A 21,948-nucleotide genomic window follows, 5' to 3' on the forward strand; every position below is an offset into this window, starting at 1 on the left:
AATCAATCAAAGGCATTTATGTTGACAATTGGGCTTCAGTGAGAATTAATGGTAGAATGAGTTCTTGGTTCAGGGTACTTACAGGGGTTAGACAAGGCTGTAATCTTTCACTTTTGCTGTTCGTAGTTTACATGGATCATCTGCTGAAAGGTATAAAATGGCAGGGAGGGATTCAGTTAGGTGGAAATTTAGTAAGCAGTTTGGCCTATGCCGACGACTTGGTCTTAATGGCAGACTGTTCCGAAAGCCTGCAGTCTAATATCTTGGAACTTGAAAATAGGTGCAATGAGTATGGTATGAAAATTAGCCTCTTGAAGACTAAATTGATGTCAGTAGGTAAGAAATTCAACAGAACTGAATGTCAGATTGGTGATACAAAGCTAGAACAGGTCGATAATCTCAAGTGTTTAGGTTGTGTGTTCTCCCAGGATGGTAAAATTGTAAAGTGAGATTGAATCAAGGTGTCGTAAAGCTAATGTAGTGATCTTGCAGTTGCGATCAACAGTATTCTGTAAGAAGGAAGTTAGCTCCCAGATGAAACTATCTTTACATCGGTCTGTTTTCAGACCAACTTTGCTTTAGGGAGCGAAAGCTGGGTGGACGCAGGATATCTTATTCATAAGTTAGAAGTAACAGACATGAAAGTAGCAAGAATGATTGCTGGTACAAACAGGTGGGAACAATGGTAGGAGGGTACTATGACTGAGGATATACAGGCTAATTTAGGAATGAAGCCTATGGATGAAGCTGTACGCATAAACTGGCTTCGGTGGTGGAGTCATGTGAGGCGAATGGAGGAGGATAGGTTACCTAGGAGAATAATGGATTCTGTTATGGAGGTTAAGAGAAGTAGAGGTAGACCAAGACGACGATGGTTAGACTCGGTTTCTAACAATTTAAAGATAAGAGGTATAGAACTAAATGAGGCCACAATACTAGTTGCAAATCGAGGATTGTGGCGACGTTTAGAAAATTCACAAAGGCTTGCAGACTGAACGCTGAAATGCATAACAGTCTATAATGATTATGCATGTATGTATGTATGTATGTATGTATGTATGTATGTATGTATGTATGTATGTATGCATGCAATCTTAATGCCTTTGCTGGCAGGACCTTGTGTTTACAGTGCAGTATGTCTTCTGGTATGGGCTAGAAAAATTTTGTTACTTTCACTGATCTGTTTTGGTCTTATCCTTGGCTTTGACAATAATGAAAGTGACTGAGGTATGAGCGATGCTAGTAATGCCATTCCTTCTGCAGCCAGTCCTTGCTATGAATGGTGTGAAAATGTTGCACATAGGGTCGGTTAGTCCATACATTTCAGTGGGCTTGGCAGACTGATATGCAATTGCAGCTTCTGGTTCGGGGAGGAAAGGAACGGGAAACTATCTCGCTCCTCATTTCACTAGTACACCTCTTCAGTAATGCCTCGGCCATCTATGACAGCTGATGGCAGAGCTGTTGAGGATCCAACCAGCCTTAGGGCTGCGATATCATAATGAGATAAACGACAAAAACTAGTAGAGTATTTGATAAATATTTCCAGTACATAATAATAATAATAATAATAATAATAATAATAATAATAATAATAATAATAATAATAATAATATATTATATTATATTATATTATATTATATTATATTATATTATATTATATTATATTATATTATATTATATTATATTATATTATATTATATTATATTATTATTATTGTCATTATTAAAGAGCATATTTTCTTTGGTGCATGAAAACAAATCATATCCACAGGTTGAGAAACAGCCATTATTCACACACTGACAACCTCCACTTGTTGCCGTCTTACTACTGTTGTGGCGAGATGTCAGAGCACGAAGAGCAATGGCCAGAGGTTCTTGGCAGCTCTACGGCGAAAGCCACCATTGGCCGTTTTTGACAATGCAAATTGCAGTAAATTATGTCTGATATTTCATTCTATCAACTAATGCTTCTCACTTGAATTAAACAACCCTGTGCTATAAGAAAATAGCAGTAAGTAGGAACAGTTATCTATTTCTCAAAACAATCATAAAGGTAAGAGTTCAGTTAATTTTTTTGGAAGTAAATTTTAAAGATAGTATGATATTCTATGCTGTACTTAGCAGATGCTACATAATCCAAAGTAAATTATCTAACTTAAAAGTTTTAATGATTTGTGTGACTAAGGCAAAAAACTGTCATAAATGAGGAAAAATTGTAAAACTGTTTTATAATAGAAGTGTTATAATTCAACTCCTGGTAGCCAGGCTTGAGTGGTTCACAGTTGGTAGAGCGCTGCTTTTCTGAGCCAAATCTCGCTCAGTCCAGTGGTATCTGAAGGTACTTAAATAAGCCAGTCTCGTGTTGGTTGGTTTACCACCACATACAAGAACTCCAGAGGTACAAAATTTCCAATACGTCGGATTCTCCAAAGACCGCAAAAGTAGCTGGTCGGATGTAAAATCAACATTATCATCATTATTATTATTATTATTATTATTATTATTATTATTATTATTATTATTATTATTATTTACAGCTTTATAAAAATAATGTTACTGGTTTTACGTCCCAATAACAACTTTGCTTTTGGGGATTCAGAGGCGCATATACCAATATAGTTGGTCCGTCACTGGACATCATAAATTTTCCAGCTAACTAATTCCTGGTTGCCAGCGTTTCACCCCGGTGTGCCAAGTTGGGCTCATCAGTTGGTAAATAGCACACCTACCGATATGCATGGCTAGTGCATACCGTGCATAAGAACTGACGAGTCCAACTTAGCACACTGGGGCGACAAGCTGGCAACCAGGAATGAATTAGCTGGAAAATTTATAATGTCCAATAGCGGAATAACTATATTGGTATTATAAATTTACTCATTCGGAACAAACATTTCAGGTTCCTTATGGGAATCAATATCTTTATCATACAGGTAAATTAACCGATACCGTACCACTGGACTGAATCTGGATGGAAACTCAGCAATATGAGCTCAGCAGGCCACTTTACCATGTCAAATTTTACTGATGGGTCATTCTCCTAAAAAGAGCAGATTTGTGTCCCAGCTGGTTTACTGGTGTAAAATATGTTTTCATGAATGTGAGCTCTCACCTCTGTGTCATGTCCCCACGCATGACTTGGCATTTTGATCATTTCATAATTTGATAGATTTTAGTTTCCAAGCCATTTTGGTGTTATAATAAGAATAAGCAGTTGAAAAATTACCTCTTATATTATTATGGTTCATGGTGTGGGTTACTGTAGTCACCATGGGCAATGGCTGAGTGGCCTAATAAGTGGTCCTGAGAGTTGGGACACTGGTTGCTACGGAATGGGAGTACGCGTCTTGGACATATATGCGGAGTCATGACTCTCCTTGTGCTCAGGCGGCTAGGACTATACAATCCACCGGTGGTCCATAACCCGTTAGAGAAGAGATCCTCACTTGGACTATGTGTAAGTAGGGTAGCATCCTGCTTCATGAATTTACTGAGCTCAGAACAATTTAAGCAAGTCTCGGACCTAAGGGAATAACGGAGTCCCACTCCCATTTGACAGGCGAGGGACTCCTTGGAAACAACTTTGCGAATGAAACAGAGTTTGATTAGGAGCTATCAGTATTAATGGGGCTTATGGGAGAAAGAAAGAACTGGCTGAGTCAGCAAAGAGGATGCATCTGAATGTGCTAGGAGTAAGTGATGTTCGGGTAAGGGGAGATGACGAGGAAGAGATAGGAGATTACAAAGCGTATTTGACGGGTGTTAAAAAGGGAAGGGCAGAGTATGAGGCAGAGCTGTTCATCAGGAATACTACTGCACGCAACATAGTTTCTGTCAGGCACGTAAATGAGCGAATGACGTGGGTAGATTTGGCAGTTGGAGGAATTAGGACGAGAATTGTCTCAGTATATTCACCATGTGAGGGTGCAGATGAGAATGACGTTAACAAGTTTTATGAAGCATTGAGTGACATTGTAGTCAGGGTCAACCCAGCAAGGATAGGATAGTGGTAATGGACGATTTCAATGCGAGAGTTGGAAACAGAACTGAAGGATACAAAAGGGTGATTGGTAAATGTGGGGAAGATATGGAAGCTAAAAGGAATGGGAAGTGTTTGCTGGACTTCCGTGCTAGTATGGGTTTAACAGTTTTGAATACATTCTTCAAGCATAAGGCTATTCACCGCTACACATGGGAGGGTAGGGGTACCAGATCCATAGACTATATCTTAACAGACTTCGAATTCAAGAAATCTGTTAGGAATGTACCAGGTTTTGGGGGATTTTTCAATGATACAGGCCACTATCTGATCTGCAGTGAAGTAAGTATCTCTAGGCCTAGGATAGACAAAGCGAAATCTGTCCGCAAACGAATAAGGGTAGAAAATGTTCAGGACGAGGAAATTAGACAGAAATACATGGATATGATTATTGAGAAGTTCTGAACAGTTGACAATAAGCAGGTTCAGGGTATAGAAAGAGAATGGGTGGCATACAGGGATGCTGTAATGGATACAGCAAGGGAATGCCTACGAACAACTGTGTGTAAAGATGAGGAAAAGCGAACATCTTGGTGGAACGATAATGTGAGAGCAGCTTGTAAACGTAGAAAGAAGGCTTATCAGAAATGGCTCCAAACAAGGACTGATGCAGACACAGAATTGAAACATAGATGAAAGAAACAGAGAGAAACAAATAACTGTTTATCCAAAAAGAAGTCGTCAGAAAATTTTGGTAATAACCTGGAAAGGTTAGGTCAAGCAACAGGGAAACCTGTCTGGACAGTAATGAAGAATCTTAGGAAGAGAGGGAAAAAAACAGTGTTTTGGGTAATTCAGGTGAACTCATCATAGATCCCAGGCAATCACTGGACAGGTGAAGGGAATACTTTGAAAATCTTCTCAACATAAAAGGAAATCTGCATGGTGGTATCGTGAACAACCGAGCTCATGGGAGGAGGAAAATGATGTTGGTGAAATTACGCTTTAGGAAGTGGACAGGATGGTAAATAAACTCTGTTGTCATAAAGCAACAGAATTAGATGAAATTAGGCATGAAATGGTGAAGTATAGTGGAAAGGCGGCTCTCCCTTAAGCTATTCAAGGAGGCCGCTCCATGGAGGGAGTAGGGTCGGCGGATGCAATGTAAGGTTTCGACCAACAAGTGGCCACGGCTGGTCTGTGGTCCGACAGCTCAGCACTCCGACCAGTCAACCGAGCAGAGGAGAGGTGGCCGCAGCTCTACCGTGGCTCTATGCCTTTGTATTCGGGAGACTGAGAGGGGCTGGTCCTAACCATCGGCTGTCCTGAGAAGGGTTCACCGTGGTTTGTACCTTCAGACTGGACAAAAGCAGTAATTGCAATTATCTATAAGCAAGGGAACAGGAAGGATTGCAAAAACTATCGAGGTATCTCACTGAGCAGTACACCAGGCAAAGTATTCACTGGCATCTTGGAAGGGGGAGAAGGGATGTTGTAATTAGTGGTTTAGAGGAAGTTGAATGAAAACCAGTGTGGTTTGAGACCACAGAGGGGCTGTCAGGATCAGATTTTCAGTATGCGCCAGGTAATTGAAAAATGCTACAAGAGGAATAGACGGTTGTGTTTATGTTTCATAGATCTAGAGAAAGCATATGACAAGGTACCGAGGGAAAAGATGTTCAACATACTGGGCGACTATGGGATTAAGGGTAAATTATTAAAATCAGTCAAAGGTATATATGTTGACAATTGGGCTGCAGTGAGAATTGATGGTAGAATGAGTTCTTGGTCCAGGGTACTTACGAGTGTTAGACAATGCTGTAATCTTTCACCTTTGCTGTTCGTAGTTTACATGGATCATCTGCTGAAAAGTATAAAGTGGCAGGGAGGGATTCAGTTAAGTGGAAACGTAGTAAGCAGTCTGGCCTATGCTGGCGACTAGGTCTTAATGGAAGATTGTGCCAAAAGCATGCAGTCTAATATCTTGGAAGTTGAAAATAGGTGCAATAAATATGGTATGAAAATGGTGTCGTCCCATTTGCTATCAGTCTCATTTGCGATCACTCAGGTAGAATACAAAACTAGTTTATTTTTGACGGGTGAAGCATTGTCCCATTTGCGATCACTCTTATCAGTGACATACAGTCAGGTTGCTGTGAGGGAATTCCCTACTGAAGGTCTGGTGCAGGAAGACATCCCTCGAATAACTGGCAAAACTACATACTAGGATTCTTACGAATCGTATGTTGAAACGCATTAAATTATTTATATTTACCGTCTGAGACTGATGCATTAGTACCGGGACTGACAGAGAACAAGAAGGACTCAAATGAACTTTTTATTTAGAGTTACCAGATGGCTATGGGTGTAAAGGCGGTTAAATGAGTTTTAAGAAGTAGGTCCAAAGATGGGCGTATTAAAACAGTTGAATTTTACACTTTGCAATTTCAAATCAAACGTTTTGCTGTAACACTGTTTCTTCGACAGTGCTACCCTTTTTTAAAGCAATTATATCTCATTTCAAACTTAGCAGTTAACTTACACTTTCTTATACAGTAGGGGACACTATTCAATTACTGCTAAACTCAAACTGTTCATATATTCATACAGACACGTTAAGTAATCAGATTTGCCTACTTTCATCTATCTGTATGTATGTCTACCCCTTAGTCTCATTTCTTGATACCGGGTCGGGGATGAGATGAGATTAATTTATACGGCATGTTTCTACGGCCGGATGCCCTTCCTGACACCAACCTCAGTTGAGGAGCTAATGAAGGTGAAGTGTGTTATGGTGAAAGAAATTGGGTAAGGGGTGGGAGGACTCAGCTCTGGCCTGTGGATAGAAACTGGCTCGGCATTTGCCTGGAAGTGAAAATATTAAACCACCATTCTGAGAACAGCCGACGGTGGGGTTCGAACCCACGCGTTTCCCGACTGCAGATCTTGGCTCCATAGCCGTAGCGCGTTAAAACACGCAGCCGCTCAACCTACTTTCACCTTTATAAGTAAAATGATAATTTTTGACTGTACGCTCGGATTAGATGTACAAAATCCCAGAACTTAATATTACGAAAATGTTTAGATTAAAAATAAGTTGAAGAAATTATAGTTCTATAATGATAGCGCGAAAAGATGTGATTGCATTCGGGTAATAGTGGGTTCTAACCACATTGTCGGCACCCCTGAAGATGGTTTTCCGTGGTTTCCTATTTTCACAACAAGCAAATGTACTTTAATTAAGGCTACGGCCGCTTCCTTCCCACTCTTAGCCCTTTCCTATCCCACTGTCGCCATAAGACCTATATGTGTCGGTGCGACGTAAAGCCAGCGGTAAAAAGAAAAACACCCATGTCACCATACATCCCTGACTTTTCAGTAAATTTCTGTAAGAGTATCCGTAATATAAAGCACAAGGCTTGCCTCTCTTCGTCTCAAGGCCTTTGGTCACAAAGGTCCCGGGTTCGATTCCCGACAGGGTCCGGAATTTTAACCATCATTGGTTAATTTCCCTGGCACGGGGGCTGGGTATTTGTGTTGTCTTCATCATCATTTCATCCTCATCAGGTCGCGCAGGTCGCCTAAGGGCATCAGATCCAAAGGCCTGCACCTGGCGAGCCGAACCCGTCCTGAGATCTGCCGGCACTAAAAGCCATACGCTATTTCATTTTACCTGCATGTCATAAGTAAGCACGCAGATAACATAACAACAAAAGCTACATCAACGATGGATGTCTACAGCTGGAATAATTACAGTATGTTACAAACTATATACTAATATTACCTCAAAAATCGTTCAAGAGAGAGGGGACGGTTTGGGAGAATCCTTATAACACGGTTGCGTGGAGTACGCCATAATTAGCAGTCCCCTTGCTGCATTGACGGAAAACTCTGACAGGCTGCTAATTTTACAGTGACTGCAAATGGGACACGAACTGGTCTTCCTTCACATTCTTTTTTTCCCACTGTAATGGGAGTGATGGTAAATATGACAAATTTTGCTGTGATCGCAGATGGGACTGATCGCAAATGAGACACAACCATGAAAATTAGCCTTTTGAAGACTAAACTGATGTCAGTTAAGAAATTCAACAGAACTGAATGTCAAGATTGTGATACAAAACTGGAACAGGCAGATCATTTCAAGTATTTAGGATGTGTGTTCTCCCAGGATGGTAATATAGTAAGTGAGATTGAATCAAAGTGCAGTAAAGCTAATGCAGTGAGCTCGCAGTTGCGATCAACAGTGTTCTGTAAGAAGGAAGTCAGCTCCCAGACGTATCTTTACATCAGTCTGTTTTCAGACCAACTTTGCTTTATGGAAACGAAAGCTGGATGGACTCAAGATCTCTTATTCATAAGTTAGAAGTAACATACATGAAAGTAGCGAGAATTATTGCTGGTACAAACAGGTGGGAACAATGGCAGGCAGGTACTCGGAATGAGAAGATAAAGGCTAAATTAGGAATGAACTCGACTGATGAAGCTGTACGCATAAACCGGCTTCGGTGGTGGGGTCATGTGAGCCGAATGGAGGAAGATAGGTTATCTAGGAGAATAATGGACTCTTATGGAGGGTAAGAGAAGTAGAGGGAGATCAAGACGACGATGGTTAGACTCAGTTTCTAACGATTTAAAGAGGTATAGAACTGAATGAGGCCACAGCACTAGTTGCAAATACAGGATTGTGACGACGTTCATTAAATTCACAGAGGCTTGCAGACTGAACGCTGAAGGGCATAATGGTCTATAATTATAATGTATGTATTTATGTATGTATGTATGTATGTATGTATGTATGTATGTATGTATGTGTGTGTTATTGGGTCCACAGAGCTCGATAGCTGCAGTCGCTTAAGGGGATCGGCACAGTAAACAACCTTCAAAAGTTTGATTTTTCAAAGTATATTTTAATGTTTAACTGCACTCTTCTAGTTCGTTTTGCTGAAATAATTATTTAAATATCTGCACTATTTTAGGAGTTATGATTTAAAATGCTAAACATTGCATAGGCTATTTAGAGAGCTCTGAATGTTCAGAGATAAGGTATGGCGTACGGTACATAACATACATTGGTGATGATGACACAAAGTCATTCAAAGCTGTGTCAAATATACAACCGTATGGTCCTAGTGTATCAATCACCAAAACTGAATGTGTGGGTCATGTTCAGAAACGTATGGGTACACGACTGAGCAACCTGAAGAAAAACTTCAAGGGGAAAAACCTTTCAGATGGCAAATTACTGTCTGGAAAAAACAGACTGACAGATTCTGCAATATATACTCTGACGACCTACTGTGGAAATGCCATAAGAAGTAATTAAACATCAGTAAATGATATGAGAACTGCTATCTGGGCTATTTGGTACCGTAAAAGCTAATCTGATGGAAATCCACTTGCATACTTCTGCCCAAAAGGAGATAATTCCTGCTGCCCGTACCAGCGAGCTGCAGGCACAGTTCAAATATATAAACACAAAAACGCATTACCAATAGCTATTATGGATGTGATTAAGCATGTTTTCAAGGATTTAGTTGCTACTGAACTGTTGAAAAGGTGTTTAGGAGGTTATACACAGAATGCTAATGATTCTCTCAATGCTAGAATTTGGAAAGTGTGCCCAAAAACTGGATTCTGTGGAAACAATTGTGAAGATTGCCACAAATGGTGCGGTTATGACATTTAGTGATGGAGTGATGAGTAGGTTGGCTGTGCTGAAAAAAATAGGCATGAATCCTGGTGTCTTTAGTGAACGTGCAATGCTACAAGAGGACGTCATGCGTATAAAGTCTGCTGAAAAAAAAGGGGTACGAAAAGCCACAAAAGAGGCCAGACAAAGCATACGAAGCTTAATACTGGAAAATGAAGCTAAGAAAACTGCTTTAGAGGGAACATCCTATGCCCCAGGAGCATTTTAACAGCCACTGGAAGGCTGCTGTGTCTTCATATAGGTCATATAAATTCGCAGCTCATTTTCTCAAAACTATATTTTTCATAACCATTTCCCTCCTAACTCCTAAATTGTATGGTGTAATACAATGCCACTTTTCTCTCATGATCTTAGTGATAGAGTCTACAAAACTGACCAAACTCATGTGCCTAGGGTTGATAATTATTTGGAAACTAAATATCCACATGCAGAAAAAAATTACCGAAATATAGGCCTACAATATTTAAGTAACACAAAGTTAAAAAACTAATTTTGCAAATATAGTTCTGAAAGTGGTCAGTTTTGTAGCTGTAACTTCAATCAGTACATTTAAAAAAGCAGAACACTAATATATTGATAAATGGCCCAGCTATTAAGGAAACGGTTAGCACGGACACACAAAGAGCTGCCATTTTGAGTAATTAATTGGCGAGTTTGATAATGCCAAAATCAATTCTGAGATATGTGCTTGCATAGTAAACGTATATTATGCTTCATATAAAAAGCTTCGTTGTTGTACATACAGTAGAAACTGATATAAAAATGATTTAAAATGACCAAACTTTGAAGGTTGTTTACTGTACCATTCTCCTTAAGTGCGGCCAGTATCCAGTATTCGGGAGATAGTGGGTTCGAACCCCACTGTCGGCAGCCCTGAAGATGGTTTTCTGTGGTTTCCCATTTTCACACCAGGCAAATGCTGGTGCAAAACCTTAGTTAAGGCTACGGCCGCCTCCTTCCCAGTCCTAGCCCTTTCCTGTGTCGGTGTGACGTAAAGCCAACAGAAAAAAAATATTGGGTCGACGAGGTCGCCGTCGTCGTAACGGGAGCGTACTGGGCACTCCAGGACTTGTGACCACTGGGCTACAACCACATCTGATATATTTTACGGGTGTTAATTGAAAGCGTGTTTATTACAAAACTAGCTGATCGTGATGTTTTATTACGTCTCGTGAACATACAATATAAAAATCTACTGTCAACTGTTTCGTCATTATCTATATCAACTGTCAACATACAAAAGTAAAATTCTCTAATTTGTACATGGTCATAATCTTCAACATCCTCCCCACCCTGGTCGGTCGATTTCTAAGGGAACGACCAGCTGCACTGGTCCTGTGACCATTGAGCGATCCGGGAGCTGAAGAATGACTGTTCGGATTCTGTCATCTCGTCCTCGGTGCAGTTCACAGATTCGGCCTCGTTTCCATGCCAGTCTAGGCTTCAGATCCTCTTGTAAAAGTACTACATCACCTATCCGTAGTTCGGTTTCTTTCTTGATCTGCTTCACTTCGTGGTAACCCCTTAATTGAAGGAGGTATTCCCTTTTCCATCTTTGCTCAAAGTGTAAGATTAGCTTTTGTCTCTGTCTGTACACTTTAGTCAAATCTTGATAGATGGACGTATCTGCTGTACTTGGAAGAGATATCAGCCTTTCTCCTATGAGGAAGTGTGAAGGTGTCAGGATATCAGAGTTACTGTCATCTACGGTAATAGGGCGCGAGTTTAGAGTGGCCTCGATCCCCACCAAAATAGTATTTAGCCCTTCCTCGTCTACTTGAGCTCGTCCGAGTATCTTCTTGAGGCACATCTTAGTGGACCCTACCATCCTTTCCCAGAAGCCTCCCCACCATGCGGCTCTTGATACTATAAATTTCCATGTAACATGGTGGTGTGACAAGTGAGTTTGTACTCTTGAATTTTCTAATAATTCCTGGAGTTCGGATATTTCTTTGTTGGCGGCGTGAAACGTGTGAGCATTGTCTGAATACATGGTGTTCGGAAGTCCACGTCTTCCTACGAAGCGCTGAAAGGCAAGTAGGAATTTATCAGTTGACAAGTTAGTTGTAAGCTCCAGATGAATGGCTCTTGTCATTGCGCAGGTAAACAACACGATGTAGCATCTCTTCTCTGCAGCTCCAGCCTTCACGAACAACGGGCCTGCAAAATCTACACCACAAACGGTGAATGGCCGTTGAAACTTAACACGGTCCATTGGCAAAGGAGCTTCTATCTGTTCACATCTCTTGGCGTGTGTTATTTTGCAGGGAAGGCATGAGTAAATGGCCTTCTTGATTACTTGCCTAGCCTTCAAAATCCAGAATTCACGACGCAATTCTGATAACACAACACGAACTCCCATGTGATGAAGTCTTACGTGCGTTTCTTTTATCAATAATTTAGTGAAATGATGAGAGCCATCAAGAAGTAGGGGGTTTCGCTCATTCTCGGAAAGATCTGCAAACTGGAGCCTACCACCAAGTCGAATCAGGTTGTCTTCTAGAAGTGGATGGAATCGTGCAATCTTGGCTGTAGCCGGTACCGGTTCCTTTCGTGTCAGGGCAGTAAACTCTGTACAGAAACATTCCTCCTGAACTCGGCGTATCCAGTAGAGCCTTGCAGCTTCTAATTCTGTGGTTGTCAAATGGCGTGGATACTCCACTCTTCTCCGTGTCACCTCCATGAAACGTAAAATCCAACAGGTGATATGTATTACCTTCCAATACGAACTATACCGTAAAATATCTATCAGTGATTCATTGGCACTGATTACAAGGACTTGAGGGTTTGCCTCCTTGGATTCGGGTAGTGATACCTTCTGACGTGAGATTTCCTGTGGCCAAGAAGTGGGAGCCTCAGCAAGCCATTGTGGTCCATTCCACCATAATGAAGAGGAATTTAGATCTGTCGCTAACATTCCAAGCGTCAGAAGGTCTGCGGGGTTGTCTTCACTGGGACAATATTGACACTGAACCGGCGACAGATAGTCTTGAATTTCTGTCACGCGGTTGCATACGAATGTCTTCCAGCGATTTGGGTCACTCCGTATCCAACCGAGGGCCACCATAGAGTCTGACCATAGTGTAGCTCGCGTGCTGTCAAATCCTGTTGACTGGCAAAAATATTTCAAGAGGCGGGAACCTATCAAAGTAGCCAGAAGTTCTAGTCGTGGGAGTGTAATCCTTTTAACTGGAGACAATCTGCTTTTACTGCAGGCTAAGTGTATTGATATATTATCGTCTGTTACCGTTCTAGTGTACAATGCGGCTCCATATACTCTCTCAGAAGCGTCACAAAACACATGGACATGCGTAGCGTTTGGCATCTGTTTACACATTCCAATCCACCTCGGGACGTTTATAAGTGACAGCTGTTTGATGCTCGAGATCCAAAGTTGCCATTTTAAGGCTATATCCTGTGGAAGAATCTCATCCCACTCTATGCCTCGACACCAAGTATCTTGGAAGATTAACTTTCCAACAATTGAGACGGGTGAGAATAACCCCAGTGGATCGTAAAATCTTGCTGTTCCTTGTAAGAGCTGACGTTTCGTGGTAGGAATGTGAGCTAGCTTTTCAGTAATTTCTCGATGATCGAAAAGGATACAGTCCAATTCTGTGTTCCACCTCATACCTAATACTCCAGTTTCTTGTTTGATATCTCGTCTCTCAGACTGCCATACGCTCTTAAGTGTTTCTGAGTTCGTTGCCCATTTATCTATTGGTAGTCGTATGTGCCTGAGCATGGAGCTTACTTCGTAATATAAGCTTATGACCCCATTGTCGTCGTCAGCACCAGCAACGAAGTCGTCCATAAATGTGCTCTGATCTAAGAGTTCTGCTGCTGTGGGGTATTTGTTACTGCACCTTGAAGCCAGTTCACGTAGAGTCGCAGACAGAAGGAAAGGACTGCACGTAAGACCAAACGGTAGCCGCGTGAACCTGTACGTGACAATTTCATCTGCTGTTTGCCCGTTACCATCTTCCCCCTTCTGGACGTGATACCAGAAAAATCTGGTTAAGTCTCTGTCTTTTTTATCTAGGTACAGTTGCAAAAAGGCTTGAGTTCCATCCCCGACTATTGCTTTTCGATATGTACGAAAGCGGATTAGCGTTGACAGAATTTCAGGAAGGAGGTTTTCACAGACTTGTATATCCTCGTCATACTCGTTGTTCTCAATCAGATCGTGTATAGCACCATCTAGAACGATTAAGCTCTCAAAAGTGTCTTTAAGGCGTTCCAAGCAGTGTTCTACATCGTCCAGCGCCGCAGTATCGCTGAAATCATTTATCTGTTTAGTAAAACGTGTAACGTTGGAACGCTGAGTAGTGCGTTTCCTTTTTAGCTTGTCAAGCGAGGACTGAGACATTCTTTCTTGTTAGTCGGTTAGTGTAATAATGTTCCGTGAATTTTCTCGTGACGTGTGTCTGACAATGTGTTTTCTTTTGTAGTTGCAGAAATGCTCAGGAGATAGCGCTAGTTGTCACCCTGTCGTTGTTAGAGTCTCCTAGAGATTATGACCTCTTTGCAAGTTATATGACAACATGGCGGCTAAAATATATTGCAATCAAATATAGTATTTTGAGATGATTGAAAATCAAGGAGCACTCAACCGTGTATAAAAGCAAGTTTTACATTGATTTTTTTTTTTTTTTTTTTTTTTTTTTTTTTTTTTTTTTTGCTAGTTGCTTCACGTCGCACCAACACAGATAGTATGGCGACGATGAGACAGGGAGGGGCTAGGAGTGGTAAGGAAGCGGCCGTGGCCTTAATTAAGGTACAGCCCCAGCATTTGCCTGGTGTGAAAATGGGAAACCACGGAAAACCATCTTCTGGGCTGCCGACAGTGAGGTTCGAACCCACTATCTCCCGAATACTGGATACTGGCCGCACTTAAGCGACTGCAGCTATCGAGCTCGGTATTGATTTCATTAAAAAGGCAGCTGAGAGAGGGATTACTCGCTCGTGGTATTCCGTCTCCTCGCAAGATAATCCGGCTGATGTTTCCCTCCAGAACAGTGCTTCAAAATTTTACACGCGGCTCTCCCTTAAGCTATTCAAGGAGGCCGCACCATGGAGGGAGTAGGGTCAGTGGATGCAGAGTAGGTTTCGGCCAACAAGTGGCCATGGCTGGTCTGTGGTCCGACAGCTCAGCACTCCGACCAGTCAACCGTGCAGAGGAGAGATGGCCGCAGCTCTACCGTGGCTCTACGCCCCTGTATTCGGGAGACAGAGAGGCTGGTCCTCACCGCCGGCTGTCCTGAGAAGGGTTCACTGTGGTTTTCCATTCTCCTGCACTAAGGCGAATGCCGGGACAGTTCCTAGTTTAGCCCACGGCTGTCAACCTTTTCACCTTCTCCGCACATCTCCTTCTCCGATACAAATCTCCTGGCCTGAGAGACGGCGTCGCTATCTAGGAGGCCCGCTTCCCCCTTCAGCGGAGAAATGAAAACATTTTGTAGTAGTAGTAGTAGTAGTAGTAGTAGTAGTAGTAGTAGTAATAGTAGTAGTAGTAGTCGTGGAGGGAGTAGCAGTTGGGTGTCAGGCGAGGCACGGAGCGCCACAAGTCTGTCACTGTGAGATACCCATGAGCCGACTTCATCATCGCAGAAGGAAATGAGGGGCCCTTCATCGACGGATTCAGCAGAGCGGTCCTACACTGCCAACCCAGCGGTGCGCATCACCTTCCAGCCAGCTCAGGCACTTATTTCCTGAAGAAAAAAAAAAAAATCAAAAAAATGCTAGTAGAAGCTGGTTTTTCCTCATTTCTACTATTGTGACGCGATTTTATAGAGACGCTGGGCGCAAGTTATTGAGCAGATTGCGATGTGGTCAAAATGCATGCGTCAGATACGTCTGTAACCTACGGTACTATGGCCATGTAACTCCTTCATATAGCTCCATGGCTAAGTGGTTAGCGTGCTGGCGTGCGGGTTCGATTCCCGGCAGGGTCAGGAACTTTAACCATAATTGGTTAATTTTGCTGGCACGGGGGCTGGCTGTATGTGTCGTCTTCATCATCATTTCATGCGCATCATGACGCGCAGGTCGCCTACGGGAGACAAGTCATAAGACCTGCACCTGGCGAGCCGAACATGTCCTCGGACACTCCTGGCACTAAAAGCCATACGCCATTTCATTTTTCTTCCCTTCATATAACCACCTACCTTGGCCCCGACTAGTAATCCGTCGCACTGTGCATACCCTATGTCATCTCCATAAAATCCTTCATTCTTCACAGCCATTTTACCTTACGTCATATTTCAAATACCTCTCATCCTACCATACTCTTAACACTACTACTACTACTAACAATTCCATCCTTGCTTTACCTACAAATTACGATAATTCATTCACAGAACTGCAATTGCCTGCCGTGAGTGGAACCTTCTTCCCGAAAGTATCAGAGGGTTAGGCGCTATTCGTATCAAAGAAGCACTTTGGAGACATTTTATGCACCAATAAGGATCATATGTAAACTTGAAGCTGCTACTCACAATCATTCTTTTGTTGTTGAAATTCTTAATCGTTTTATTTTTCAAATGTTATTACATTTTACGCAATACCTCCTTTTTATATGCAGGACATTAATTTTAAGAATATTTTCTTTTATTATATTTAATTTATTTCAACTTAATTTATCATCACTCATTTTTGTACTATTTTTAATGTAATTTAATTTGCATTTGATCTAATTATTGTAATGTAATACACGTATATTTCATTGTCTGGTTAGATGGAAGAGAAAGCCCGAAGGGCTTAATCTTGCGAGGTAAAATAAAACATTACTAAACTAAACTAGCTGCCTTCAAAACCCGATTTTGTACATTTCTTACAGCGCAATAATCCAAGCTGGTTCCTCAACATTTGGTTACTCCGCCTTTCATAACAAACTGGAATCCTACCTTCAGTTATGTATGCAGTATCTGATTGCATTTTTCTTGTACATAGCTTGTACTTTCAGTTTAAAGGTTAAGGCAGTGATAATAAATATCGTTTGACTTACAGGTTTTCGAGGTGTTCAGCCACCACGAAGTTTCAGCAGCAATGAAGTACGGTAACCTGTTGGGGGAGCCACTCTAGGATGTGCTCCTGCTCAGTTCTGAAACAAAAGGGAAGAGGTCTAAATCCTGGTGAAAAATCAATAAAAGAAAACTCATTAGGCCTACTTAAGAAATCGTTAGACTGAACACATAGAAAAGTACTTCAACACAGATTAATTCCAAGGGCATTGATTACCTTAATCGTAATTTGCTTACCCTCCAGGGTTGGTTTTCCCCTCGGACTCAGCGAGGGATCCCACCTCTACCGCCTCAAAGGCTGTGTCCTGGAGTGCGAGACATTGGGTCGGGGGTTACAACTGGGGAGGAGGACCAGTACCTCGCCCACTATGCCTTACCTGCTATGCTAAACAGGGGCCTCTTGGAGGGATGGGAAGATTGGAAGGGATAGGCAAGGAAGAGGGAAGGAAGCGGGCATCGCTTAAGTTAGGTACCGTACCATCCCGGCATTTGCCTGGAGGAGAAGTGGAAAACCACGGAAAACCACTTCCAGGATGACTGAGGTGGGAATCGAACCCATCTCTACTCAGTTGACCTCCCGAGGCTGAGTGGACCCCGTTTCAGTCCTCGTACCACTTTTCAAATTTCGTGGCAGAGTCGGGAATCGAACCCGAGCCGCCGGGGATGGCAGCTAATCGCACTAACCACTACACCACAGAGGCGGTGGGCATTGATTAACTATCTGAATATGAAAAGAAAAAGTACTGAACTCGAAATAATCTTTCAACGTATTAGGTCGCGTTAATCGAAGCGATCTCGATTAAAGAACAAAAAAGGTCAATCGGGCACCAGTGGTATCCGACCTCACAACCTTCCAATTTCACCTCGGATGCTAACTGAGCTGTCGTGGCCTAGGTCAGATCTTTTCTGTCGGAAAGGATCTACGTTAGAGGTCTCAAACTAACATCAAATTTTGTGAATGAGGAAAACGAGTACTAACAATGTTCTTATCAATAATGTGAAGCATAAAAAAAAAAAAGGAATGTCATAGATGTAAGTTTTATGTGAATAAATACCTAGTTAACAATGCTAATCATTATTGGAATTCTGCAATTAGAAAGTGACAAACACGAATATTCCGGCACTAGTTTTACCGTTATCTTAGTTGCTCCCACTTTCCTACAGTAATTGAGCATAATGCACAAGCAGAATAACTACGAAAAATTTGCGGAAAACTATACAGGAACTAATAATGTCAGACATACAGTAAATGATTATTGCACTTTCTTTAGAAAACATGTTTTCGGGAGGATTAAATAAGAATAAAAGTATCCTATATGAACTTGTTAAACAAATAAAGTAACTTTAATGGCAAATAGTACTGCAACAGTTCAAGACATGCACGGCAAGGAATTGGAAGGCCATACGATATTACCCACCACAATAGCGTAAAATGAATAATAACCGCTCTATCCAATACAATCCTTCCCATCTATCTTTGTTCCGCGAGTTTTTGGGATAACGGAGTTTCCTTGCAAATTGCTGGTTGGTGGTGATCAGTCCATTACACACTCTCTCTCTCTCTCTCTCTCTCTCTCTCTTTCTCTCTCTCTCTCTCTCACAAATCATGCGTAGATTGGTAAATTCATTCGACCAAATGTATATTTCTATGTCCTCAGTGGATCATTTGTAGAGTGTCAACCTCCATTCAGATCCCAAGATCCGGCTACAAACCCAGCAGAGTTAGTCAGATTTTTGAACAGCGGAAAACAGCTCATTCGGCACTCCATGTCGTTTGATATAGGCATGTAAACGATCTCTGTTCACATAACTAGAGGTTAATTGACAAACTGAAGTAAAACGCAGCTAACTCCCTTTGACCGCGCGGTTAGGATCATGTAGCTGTGAGCTTGAATTCGGGATTTAGTGGGTTAGAATTCCATCGTTGGCAGCCCTGAAGATGGTTTTCCGTGGTTTCCCACTTTTACACCAGACAAATGCTGGGGAAGGGCCGTAATTAAGCCTATTGTCATCACCTTCCATCCTTGCGTCACCAAAAGCATTCGGTATGTAAACTGCGACGTTAAACCACTAGTAGGCTAAATAAATAAATAAATAAATAAATAAATAAATAAATAAATAAATAAATAAATAAATAAATCAGAAACACACAGCCAGTTTCAAGGACGTCGAATCAAAGTGCCTGCACACAGTACGCAAGGTCACGCGATTTCTTCTAGCTATTATTATTGTTACCGTAATACCGTGGATTGCAGAGGTGTAAGAACGTCCGAGCGTGAATGGATGGACAGAGAAAAGATGAGAGCATAATTTAAAACGCTAAAATTTGAAATTTTATTTCGTTCCTTTATTTTTTCTCACTTTAAACATTGGTAAACAGGAACAAAAACAGCTAAGAATTACGATGAGATCGTCAGCTCTTATAACAATAATGATTTAAAGTCCTAAAACAATCAGGTACCATAGCGAAAACTGTTGACACAATGAATTCAAAGAGATGAGTTTTGCTTTGTAGCTCTCAGGTTACACCATTTGAAAGAGCACATTTGCTCCACTTAATTACCCTTAAGGAGACTGAGCTCCAGAAATGACTACCATCCAGCCTCTCAACGGCAAAAGTTTCTTACTTAAATTTTACACTAGATCAACTTTGACAACAGTGTTCACTGTCATTTTAGGTTGACAGTCTATTACACACTCATCCATAATTATTAATGACACTTTAAACAGAGGCAATAAGCGCCCATTCTAAATGGCCTTAGAGGTCAAAAGAAAATGTTTAAAGATATCGGGCATAAACAACATGCTAGGAGGCGAAACACTTGCACTTCTTTTGAAATACATTTTCAAAAACACATAAGATTCTACATGGGCTTATGGCCCGAAGTTACAGAAGTTAAGCCTATACTACAGAGGGTGACTAGACGGCGAATATATTAAGTTCCAAAATAGAGTTAAAATGTAAAGTTTTAGTAATTCATAGTCACCCCATACCAAGTTGAATGGGAATTAAAAGAGGGTGAACACTCTTTATTCCCTAAGTTACATCTTTTTCAGCAGAAATTCGAATATCCTTAGACTTGCTTGAAAATTTACATTTAAACGACGATGTTAAACTTTGGAAATTTACATTAAGAAATAATTTTGAAACCTTCCCCTCAAGTCAGCTATCAGGAGCTATCACATATTTAAACGATGTCTGCCATTACCTTGAACTGATGGGCCTTCCGACGACGGGCAAGGCTTTCCCCTGCCTCTACTAACAGTATGCACTCTAGACTGGAGCGAAGAAGATGGCGTAAAAGTTCCCAGCTTATATGGCAGAGGGGGAAAATTCCAGAACTCTCTAGGCCGAATGCCTGTACACACCCTCATTTATAACTGGCTACAAAAATTTCCGATTGGCTAATAATTAAAGGAAGAAGGAAGTCGTGTAGTGCTGACAACTTCAGCACATAAAAACCATCTACAAACACTTCAGGTTAATAAAGACATAGGCTAGAATTTTCCCTTGAAAATAATTGTCCGTCCTCAAACCAGATGGGGCACATAGATTGACAGTAGAGACATCTGAAAATTAAAGTTCCAAACTTCAAGTACACAGTTCAGGGTTTACATCACAGATGGCCTTCTACATGGCGCTCAGTTCAATTGATGGAGGTGTACCTCCGGTACAATGATTATTATTATTATTATTATTATTATTATTATTATTATTATTATTATTATTATTGAGCCTCCACGGCTCAGGCGGCAGCGCTCCGGCGTCTCGCCGCTGGGTTCCGTGGTTCAAATCCCGGTCACTCCACGTGAGATATGTGCTGGACAAAGCGGAGGCGGGACAGGTTTTTCTCCGCGTACTCCGGTTTTCCCTGTCATATTTCATTCCTGCAACACTCTCCAATATCATTGCATTTCATCTGTCATTCATTAACCATTGCCCCAGAGGAGTGTGACAGGCTTAGGCAGCCGACACAATTCCTATCCTCGCCGCTAGATGGGGGCTTCATTCATTCCATTCCTGACCCGGTCGAATGACTGGAAAAAGGCTGTGGATTTTCATTTTTAGTTTATTATTATTATTATTATTATTATTATTATTATTATTATTATTATTATTATTATTATTATTATTATTATTATTATTATTATTATTATGTCGCTGGACTGAGTGGCATATACGGTTAAGGCGCTGGCTTTCTGAGTCCGAGCTGGCAGGTTCGATCTGGCTCAGTCCGGTGGTATTTGGAGGTGTTCAAATACGTCAGCCCCGTAGCGGTAGATATTTGCTGGCACGTAAAATAACTCCTGTGGGGGCAAAATTCCGGCAACTCGCGTCTCAAAAAACCCATGGCACTACAGCCCTTAAAGGGCTTTGGCCAACCAAGTGACCGCTGCTCAGCCTGAAGGCCTGCAGATTACGAGGTATCGTGTGGTCAGCACGACGAATCCTCTCGGCCATTATTCTTGGCTTTCTAGACCGGGACTCGGCGTCTCAGAAAACTGTAAAAATAGTTAGAGGGACATAATACCAATATTATTACAGTGGGGTCCGGTAAACTCTACTCTCGATAACTCGACATTCCGTCATTCCGTATAACTCAACATCTGCGGAAGTTAATATTTTTATTTTATTTTGTATTTCTGTACTTACACTGATCGAGTGGCATGATTATGGACAGTAATTTTGGTAACATACTCTAATATATAAGAGCATTATGAAAACGGGCTGAAAATGATGACTTACTAGGCGATAGTGAAATAGTTGAGGTGAGAGAAAATGAAGAGAAAGATGAGGAGAAATCAGAGGACGGTAAAGTGCAAGGTAATTAAATAGATGACAATCTGAAGGACTGAAGGTTGCTGAAGGAATGCTGCATTATTTCGAGGAACATGAAGCCTCCAGATGAAGGGACGAGTACGAGAGAGAAAATACAATCACCAGATTTTCCTCCAGAAAAAGACTTTTAAAAGTTAATGTACAGGCAGGTTGATTTATTATATTCCAAATAAATGGTTATAGAAAAGGTTTTATATTTTCTTACGACCTCTACATGTCCAAAGCTCTCAATATTTTAATATAACCTGGTATGAGTGTTGTATTATCCTTCCAAGAGTCCGTAAAACTCATACTCCGCCTCAGTCCACATTAGATCGAGTTTGTGACGTACTACTTAAGCAAGTAAAGTCGTGTCCTCGACCTGTGTGGTGCAGCTTTATTTAAGCGCACCC

The 21,948-nt window shown here is 41.4% G+C and overlaps 1 protein-coding gene across 1 annotated transcript in view; it reads right to left on the minus strand.

Moving 5' to 3' along the window:
- Positions 1 to 21,948, minus strand: part of LOC136886224 (uncharacterized) — a 905,658-nt gene that overhangs the window by 320,437 nt on the left and 563,273 nt on the right. Inside the window, exon 3 of the mRNA XM_068231034.1 lies at positions 16,701 to 16,796. The gene's annotated coding sequence lies outside the window, so the exon portion shown is untranslated. The remainder of the gene's footprint in view (positions 1 to 16,700; positions 16,797 to 21,948) is intronic.

Source organism: Anabrus simplex, chromosome 1 (assembly GCF_040414725.1).
Source record: "Anabrus simplex isolate iqAnaSimp1 chromosome 1, ASM4041472v1, whole genome shotgun sequence".
NCBI classification, from domain to species: domain Eukaryota; kingdom Metazoa; phylum Arthropoda; class Insecta; order Orthoptera; family Tettigoniidae; genus Anabrus; species Anabrus simplex.